Genomic DNA, 9,840 nt, shown 5'->3' on the forward strand with positions numbered 1-9,840 from the left:
TGGGAGCCCTGGGGACTCCGGAGGCCCGCCAGCGCCTTCCCCGCAGGCCGCGCCCCCGCCGCCCGCTCCGCCCCGCGGCCTCTGGAGGCCCTGGTAGCCCCGCAGCCAGTCCACGGACCCTGCTGACTACGAGACCTGGGGCGCAGCGCAGACTGAGGAAGCCGGTTCGGCCAGCTGTCCCCGTCGCGTCCCCGGCGCAAGGTACCAGCCCAGCACCCACAGGCTGCAACCTGGATGTTTGTGATCTGTGTGGCCAACAGAAGGCCATGCGGGCTCAGGCTCAGGAAGTAAGTGGAGCAGCCCAGCCACACCTCAGCCTGGGTGTGTCTAGGAGGAGGAGAAGGGACAGGTGGCTGCAGCAGGAGGAAGAAGCCCCCACCCCGGCGACTGGAAGCGGCTCTGGGGCTGGACCAGCTATGCTTGGGCAGCTGACGCGCCTGCCCCAGTGCTGGCACCGGCCCAAGCGCTGGGCCAGGAGCTCACATCCATCCTGACTGCTCACTGCCCTCGCAGTTGGGCCTGGCCCCCTAACAGCTCAGCTTGGGAAACTCTGGACACACCCTAGCTTTGGCCTGAGGGGCTCTGCACCCCTGGGCTCTCCTGTCCGAAGCTCTCAGTTACAGGGACAGGTACAGCCAGGGCTCTGTGTTGCTGGGGGGCGGGGACCTTGCAAGCCGGCCTTGGGAAGGACTGGTTTCCCCAGCATTAAGTTACCACCTGTGGGTCACACCCCAGTCTAGGGGGTCTTGGGGTGTGAGAAAGGGGTGGGATAAGGAGGGTGCCCTGCGGCCTCAAGGAAGCTAGTCGCTGTGGAGGGCCTGGGCCCAGCAGATCGGTGCCAGATCGGAGGCGAGCAGGGCCTGTGTGCCACCCTGAGCAGCAGAAAGTCAGGGGTAAGAGCAAGTAGAGGAGCTGGAAGCCCTTTCCTCATTTTCTCTTGGAAGGTGCTCCCTGCTGCTCCTCAGGGCAGATTACTGGAAGCAACTTGTTCTTTGGACTTCTTTTCCCTCTGTATGGAGGCAAGGGGAGCCTGAGAAGTCTCAGGGAGGGGAACTTGACCCCCAGTCATGTGCGCCCGGGAGGAGGGAGGGGCACCTGCAGCCTGCAGGTCATGATCCTGTTTTACGAGGATTCCCGAGCATTTCAGGGAGGTTGGGAGTCCCCAGTCCACGATCCCGAGCAAGGGCCCAGGGCACTAGGGATGAGAGGAGCTGACGGGGCGGGGTGTTAACTAAGTCCAGCCCTGTCCCAGAAACCCATGGTGGCCTGGGCACTGATTTGGCAGGGGGGGGGGGAGCTGCGGGCATTATCGGAGGAGTCACTGTGGAGACAACGGGTGAGCCCCCAGCCCGCCCCTCAGGCCCAGCTGGCTGAGTCCCTAGAGGGCAGGGCCGGGGCTGAGCGCACCTCCGTGACCCCAGGAACTCCACATGCGGCGGCTGCTCAAGAAACATCGCGAGCTGGTGACCGGGCAATGTGACTGGACCACAGCTGCACCGAAGCCTTTCGCCTTGACTCCCACCCCCAGTCCCTGATGTCGCTTTGAATATTGGCTCCGCCAAAAGCTTGTGCACCCCGGGGACAAGTGTGGGGGAGGGTGTGGAGAACGGAGAGGGCGGTTTCTGCTGGTTTTCCCATTTCTGAGAACGTAAGCCTGCTCTCCCGAGTCTCCAGGGGCAGCTGACCCACAAGCCCACACCCACCACATAAGGTCAGGCTTCCTCCGTGGGTTGAGGACTCCGCGCTGGGTGCATACTGAGCGGGCTCCTTGTTCCTAACATGTAAGGTCTTCTGATACAAGTGTGAAGACAGTAAGAGCCAACCAGTCAGGGGCCCCTTTCCCGCTTTGGGTCTATTGGGCCACTTCTTGCTTCTGAGCCCCATCTGGGTCCTCAACCCTGTGACTCCTGTTGACTTGTCTTCAATCAAGCTATCATACAAGCAGTCAGGAAGGAAGGGAGTGTAGACAGGCCAGTGACTCACGGGATCAGGCATTCCAGGGAGCCTGAACCAGGTGGCTACCGGGCCCAGGCAGGTTCTGGGCCTGTGGTGAGAAGCCAGTTTCCCAGTAGGAATGGACAACGGCTGCCCACAAGTTCTAGCTGGTCCTCTGAACTGGGCTTGTTGAAACAGGGATGACCCTGGCCTTCTCCCCAGGACCCCCGCAGGCTCCTCTCCCGGTGTTCCCGAAGGTGATCATAGGGCACCGCAGGCTTTTTCTACGTGGGAGGGAGGCCGCCTCGCTCAGAGGGATATTTAATGATCTCTAACAAGGCCCACACTGTGCCCAGAGCCCAGCACCTGTGACTCCCTCTCTGCTCTGCTCCCCTGACCGAATCTAACTCTCTGTCTGGTTATCACGCTTGGTTGGAGAAAAGGCTCCAGTGTCTCTCATAAACCAGTGAGTGAAATGGTCCAAGGACCCAACCAGAGCACTGAGCTGTCTGGAACCTCAGGCCGGGGCCAAACCCCGTCTCCGGCACCAGTTAATTTGGAGAGGGTAAATCTCGTCTCCACAAGGGGGTGAGAAAGAGCAGGTTGCCAAGAACTCCTGTAATAAACGTTTACAAATCGCTCTGCTCGGTTTGTGAAGCCCGGACTCTGCCAGTGAGTCTCCCACTGGTTTATCTGTAATGGGATCAGAATGAACATAGCCTGCGGGGGAATGTCTGGAAGAATCTACGGCTCTGCAGAACCCTCCCCACCATGCTTTGGGGTGACCACTCTGGAGTTGCAAGACATGGCCAGCTACCTCCTACTTGAAACTTCCATATGTGGCCACATTAAAACAAATTTTTTTTAACGTTTATTTTTGAGAGAGAGAAAGAGAGAGACAGCGTGAGAGGGGAAGGGGCAGAGAGAGAGGGAGACACAATCCAAAGCAGGCTCCAGGCTCTGAGCTGTCAACACAGACCCTGACGTGGGGCTTGAACTCACAGACTGTGAGATCATGACCTGAGCCTAAATCAGAGGCTTAACCACCTGAGCCACCCAGGCGCCCCTTTTTGTGGCCACATTAAAAAAAAACACACACTAGGTTGCTATAGCCATCCCAGAAAAGAACTAGCCGAGCCAATGGTGTTTTTCCCCTTGGTTTTACTTCTCGCGTGGCCGCTTACCAGTGTGGCCATGTGTCTGGTATACTGACTGGCACTGGTGTGTGCGTGCGCGGGCGTGCATGCACGTGTAACCCTCCGCACAGCCAGGTGACTGCTCTGCAGGGAGCTGCCGGGGCCTGTAATGTGGGGGAGAAGGCTGCCACCCACTGAGGGTTCCCAGTAAGCAGCTAGTTTCGCTATGGGTTTTGAGAGGCCCTGGCAAAGCCCCAGGCGCTTTCAGCAGCGTGAGAAAGGCACTTACTGGGCACGCCCGGAGTGTACATGTGGTGTCTTGTCACCTGAGATCCATGGTGGGGCAGTAGGGAGGGGACCCCGGTGGCTGGTCACGGCTTTGTGAGGCTGGGTTCCCGGGTGAAGGAAGGAGATTCCCAGCTGAATATGTGCTCACTACTCGTTCTGTTGTGGAGCGTGGGTCCAGACGCACCTGCCGTGGTGCCAGAGTCCAGCTCCAGCAGGCTCAGGGGTCCCTGGAGCATGGACGGTGTCGGCGAGCGAGGGATGAGAGAGCCCCCAGATTCTTTCTGGTCACCAGCCAGGCATCTCTGCACCGTCTGGCTCAACTTTATTTTAGGATTAAGTGTTTGGGGGACGGCACAGAAGTGACATTCTGATGATAAATTCTTTGATCAGGAAAAACTTCCCAGAACATTGATATGCACAGGTGTATGGGGAACAGCCCAGAAGTGGCATTCTGATGATAAATTTCTTTGACATGTAAGAATTTCCCAGAACATAGATTTGTAGAAGACTCATGCATAACCTTTATGAATAGTGATTGAGGTAGGTGATTTAGATGCTTCTCCTATGGGGAAGGAAGGTATCTTTGGCATTCAAATACAAGACAATGCTTTTAGCATAGCAAAGGCAAAGTTAGTTCTTTGTGAGCAGGGTCGATAGCCTGTTTGCTTAAGGGGAGGTATTAAGAAAAATAGGTTTTTCAGGAAACACAAATGTTTGCTCCCATAATCACAAAAGAAGAAGTTCCTATAATAGGTTCCTTCACAAGGTGCAATCAGCATATCAAGGCCAGAATAAGCCACTCTGAATACCAGTCAACAGATGCCTTGGGGGTTGGTGCTCAAGCAGAAACAGTTGAGTGGGGTGGATATCGGTCGCCATCTGAGGCAAGAGACCATGCAAACCTGCCTTAACCTCACAAGGAGTTTTCTCAGCTAGTGAGTTCAGAAATGACTCCCGACATCGTCCCCTTTTTTATTTTTTAAATGAAGGGTGTGTAGCTCAATGTTTACCCTGTGAAGGCTTCAATTAGTTATTTTGAAGAAACAGGGAACAAGGCAGAAAATGAGCACCAACACTCCAGCCACCATGCCAACATTTGTCAGGAGTGAAATTAGCCCTTGGGAGCGAAAGAGATTATGTAACCCTTGCAGAAAGGAGGTTGCAATCTGTGAAGGAGAAATAAAAGTAGAGGGTGCATCCATAGCCTGAATCTCTTCATGAAGGGTTTGGACATCGATGCTAAAATTAGAATGAACGCAAATGCCAAGTAGATGATTTTGGACATTCTCCCAAGTGTAGATGGTGTCGTTATGTTGGAGGGGACTAACAGATTCAATTATACTCCTTGTGACATCCAAGGGCCAAATGAGATTTTAGAAAACTTAATTCATTTCCGATAAACAGTACTGCCTCTTCTAAGGCATTAACCTTAGTGTCCAATTTCCTGTCAATTATTTCTCGAGTGGCCCATGCAAAAGAGACGTTTTTTGGTCAACTGGTTAACGCGTTGGGCTGTATGTACCTCCTGGACAAGGGGGACAGTGGAAGCAGCCACAGACCCTATGATGGCGATTAGTGCTCAATATTAGAGCTCCATTGAGTTGCTTTGGGCACATGAAAGCAGAATTAATCTCCTGCCCAACCTGTAACCCATAATCATACCAAGGAAGGGTTAGTTTAACAGAATCTTCCATTGAAGGTGCCCTGCTCTTACAAGCGGGGCCCAGATTAGAGGCAGTTAAGAGGAAGGTGAGTGTAAACAGGAACTTTTCACTGTTTCCCCAGCTTTCTGGGGCGATGTTTGCCAACCCGATGGCAAAGAGTAAGGACAGTTTATCTCATCGGACTGGTGATTCCTCAAGCTTCTTGAGATTCTCTCGTAGACCAGCCAGCTTCCGGGGTGTGGCTGGAGCAGGGCTGGAGATCTCAGGGGCCAATGTCCTTTTAAGGGTCAGTTTAAGCTGGTTGACTCTATCTGGATCACCTTGCCAGGTTGAGCGTTCTTGGTGATGCCTGAAACTTTAAGAGCTGAGTCCTTTGGTTGTGTATCTGTGAAGTACACCTCTAAGACTTTCAAAGGGGTGACCCCCATCCTTGATTCATCCTGTTTTCCTGTTGTTTAAATAATCATATGCCCTCGGAGTCTTATTATCATCCCCACAGAATAACAAGCACAGAAGACTGTGCATCCGTGAAATACTGTGACAGTTTTTCTGAAGGGTACCTCAAGTTGTCAAATTTAGGCAAACCACAAACATTTCAAAACAACCAGAAGTAGAATTTAACATCCGTAACGGTGCATTGTTGAAACACAGTTTTTCTCATTAAAAACTCTTATTTCCAGAGATAACCAAATCGAGACCAATGCATTTGTATAACAAGTCGAGTCGTAACAACCCTGGCCTAATTATTTACATAAGCTCAGCAAGAATAGCAATTGTTCTTGTTAAAAGATTAAAAAAAAAAAACACAAAAATTTAAAAAAATCTGCTGACAAGTTGCTCTAGTAACCCAAAGAAATGAGGGAGAAAGCAGCTCCCTCACCACCCAGATATTGATTTGTTTGTATGTTTCAATGCCTCATGACACAATAAAACCGCAAAAAAAACCACCCAAAAAAAACAAAGATGAATAGATTCTTATCGAAGTTATGTAAACAATTGTAAATGTCATGAAAGAAAGAATACTCACTGTGAGTTTTTTAATTTCAGAGGGTTTAAGCAGAGAGAAAAGAAATGCCTCAGTTCACAAATGAATACTTTATGACATTTCTGTATACCATAGATATTTTAAGAAAATGTTTTCTTAATCTGGATAAGCAAACATTAGAGAACCAGCAATATTTTCAACAAGAGTCACATAACTATAATCTTCCTCAGTTTATTTAATCCCATGTTCCTAATTCTTGTTCACTTTGAGTGTAGTTTTCTAGCTCTGGAAATTTTTACCCATTTTAGTATTAGTCTTAAAGATGTCAAGCACCTGTATTTGTTTCAAAAGTCCTTTTCATAAATCTCTTTGAAGAAGAAACACATTTTGTGAGAGAATAAGAACGATTAAAAATGACAAAATCTCAGAAATGGACATTGTTAAAGATTTGATGAGAGTTCATTATGAGGCAATTGACAAAGAAATTCAGTTATTTTTGTGACACATAACATTTCAAGTAATCACAATATTAACTGATAACCTTATACCAAGACATTAAAACTTTGAGAATTGCATATGTATTTGGGCAGCCGCAGCAGCATTCACCCATAAAATATAACCTAAGGTTTACCATTGTGTAACAGTGCTTTTCCAAGTAACTTAGCATTCCAAATAAAAGGGCCTGATTGGTTAGAAGACTTCTTTTACTATTCAAATCCTGGGAAGTTTGTTAAAACCTTAGGAAGTTATAAAGCACATCCTAAATAGGATTACAGATTATTACAAATCTTAAAACTTTATTTATTCAACCAAGGTGGCAATAAAAGATCCTAAAGGCGAATGTATGGCATTATACAGTCGATAGCAAAACCTAGCTCCTTTATCATTGAGAAGTTTTAACTAAGCAATCGAAGACCTGATAAAGATGAAACCTAAAGCTTTGGTTTTCTTGGCAGACAAAAGAGAAAACCTTTGTTTACATTGTTTTATCAAGAGCAGATTAACAATCCAAGAAAAGCTTGTCTTTTGAACAGAGAGAAAAGCAGAGTTTTAACCTTATACCAGTGTACTTTTAAAATTCCATTTGTCTTAGTCCATCCTGAGCATGCATAAAATTCCTTTCCAAAGAACCTTCTACAACTTTCTTTTGCTTCATTTTATTTTAACCTTCTACAACTTTCTTTTGCTTTATTTTATTTTATATTATTTTTTTTTTAACTTTCCTTTGCCTTAAACTTTGTCCCAAAGCCATTTCCTTGTAAACAACCTGTCTCATTTAGGACAAAATTACTTTCTTTTACCCTCAACAAAAATGTATTTCCATTCCTTAGATCTTTCTTACATATCTCCCATTTTCCTACATACAGGGTTGCTTTCCTTATTTCCAACAGTCTTAAGTACACTTAGCAGAATTTTAACTCTTAGGAAACCTTAGTCTCCACTTGAGGGACTTCGTAACCAACTGAGAAGTGTTTACACCAGAATTTTTTTAGATGGCAAATTCAGGAACCAATTAAACATAAACCATGTTGTGGCTTTTTTTTTAATGTTTTATTTCTTTCTGAGAGAGAGAGACAGCATGAGCAGGGGAGGGTCAGACAGGGAGGGAGTCACAGACTCTGAAACAGGCTCCAGGCTCTGAGCTGGCTGTCAGCACAGAGCCCGACGCGGGGCTCGAACCCACGAACCGCGAGATCATGACCTGAGCCGAAGTCAGACGCTGAACTGACTGAGCCACCCAGGCACCCTGTGGAAAAACAGGTTTTTTAGGAAACACAAATGTTTGCTCCCATAATCACAAAAGAAGTTCCTACAATAGATTCCTTCACAAGGTGCAATCAGCATATCAAGGCCAAAATAAGTCACTCTGGATAAATCAACAAGGTGCCTTGGGGTTGGTGCTCAAGCAGAAACAGTTGAGCAGGGTGGATATCGGTCGCCATCTGAGGCAATAGCCTTCCAAGCCTGCCTTAACCTCACAAGGAGTTTTCTCAGCTAGTGAGTTCAGAAATGACTCCCAACAGCTTGGCCTACGACGAGCCTCAGGGAGAACGGGACCAAGTTATTAAAGGACAAAGAACCAGTCTAGACCTCAGAGATCAGAGCTGACCCAGGTTTTGTGGGGCTACGTTCCAATATAAAATTATAAACACAGACTTAGTATGAAAATAAATATTCAGAGTGAAAAAATAAATCACGTCAAACTAGTGTTGCTTACAGATTGACGTCCATGCTTTTGGTTTCTCTTTAAGCAATTTGTCTCAGACACATTTCCACAGAAAAGCTTCCTGGTGGCAACCCAGGCCTTTCCTCTGTTCCAGAACATTCTACCAGGGTATGCCCTTCCTTGGGAGCAGATCGAGTTTAAGCTTCATCAGCTTCCTGGTAAATCCAGAGTGGACTCTCCAGGCTCAAATTTAAGAGTCCAGAGGGGCACCTGGAGGGCTCAGTTAGTTAAGCGTCTGACTTCGGCTCAGGTCATGATCTCATGGTTCGTAAGTTTGAGCCCCACATCGGGCTGTGCTGACAGCTCAGAGCCTGGATCCTGCTTCAGATTCTGTATCTCCTTCTCTCTCTGTGCCCCTCCCCTGTTCGTGCTCTGTCTCTCTCTCTCTCAAAAATAAACAAACATTAAAAAAATATATAAAAAAATTTAAAGAGTCCAGAATGCTCAAAGGCAATAACAAGGTAAATATCTTCCATTCACTGTGTCCATTCATTACGAGCTATTATATTACAAGATGTATATTTACAGGAACATTTACAGTATTTATGGCATTTTTTCCCTTTACACCTTCCCGGGAAGCTTGTGAAATGCAGATTTCCAGCTCCCACCTCCAGGGGCTCTGATGCCCTGTGTCTGAGTCAACAGCCTCACACCATGTGCCATGTTAGTCTGCTCTAGCAGACATCATGTCTGAGGACTGTGGGTGCCCAGGGCTGGGGGGACAGACAGAAGACGGAGACGGAGTTAGTGTCCGGTGGAGACAGAGTTCCGGTTTTCCAAGATAAAAAGAGCCCTGGGGACGGATGGTGGCTTTGGCTGGGTGATAATGTGAATGTGCTCAATGCCACTGAACTACACGCTTGAAGATGGTTAAGACGGTGAATTTTCTGCGTCTTTTGCCACCGAAAACAATAATGAAAAGAACCTATATCTGCGCCTGGGACTGCCACTTGGTTGAGTTTGCAGTGGGTTGTTCTAGAAGATCCATCTGGTTTTCATAGGAAGTAGATGGTCGGTTAAATTAACTATGACAAACGTGGAGTCTGGCTGGCTCAGTGCGTAGAGCATATGACTGTTGATCTCAGGGTTGTGAGTCTGAGTCCCACACTGGGCCTCAAGGAGGTTACTTAAAGTAAGCTATGATGCACACTTTAGGCCTTGTAAGAGTGGCATCAGTTTTTGCCACTTTGGGAATCTAAACTGTTTAGGTTTACTATCCTGCTTGGGGGGCAGAGTTTTACACTTTTTTCTTTTTAACCATTTTTAAAAATTGAAGTGTAATTGACATACTGTGTTCTATTAGTTTCAGGTGCACAATATACTGATTCAAGAATTCTATACGTTACTCAGTGCTCATCGCGATAAATGGACTCTTTATCCTGTTTATCTCCCACCCCCCACCCACCTCCCCTCTGGCGATCACCAGTTTGTTCTCTGTATTTAAGAGTCTGGCTTTTTTTTGTCTCTTTCTTCTTTGTTTATTCATCTGTTTTGTTTTAAAACTTTTTCTAATGTTTATTTTTGAGAGAGAAAGAGAGAGCACAAGTGGAGGAGGGGCAGAGAGAGAGGGAGACACAGAATCTGAAGCAGGCTGCAGGCTCTGAG

This window comes from Crocuta crocuta, unplaced genomic scaffold (genome assembly GCF_008692635.1).
Source record: "Crocuta crocuta isolate KB4526 unplaced genomic scaffold, BGI_CrCroc_1.0 scaffold13, whole genome shotgun sequence".
NCBI lineage: Eukaryota > Metazoa > Chordata > Mammalia > Carnivora > Hyaenidae > Crocuta > Crocuta crocuta.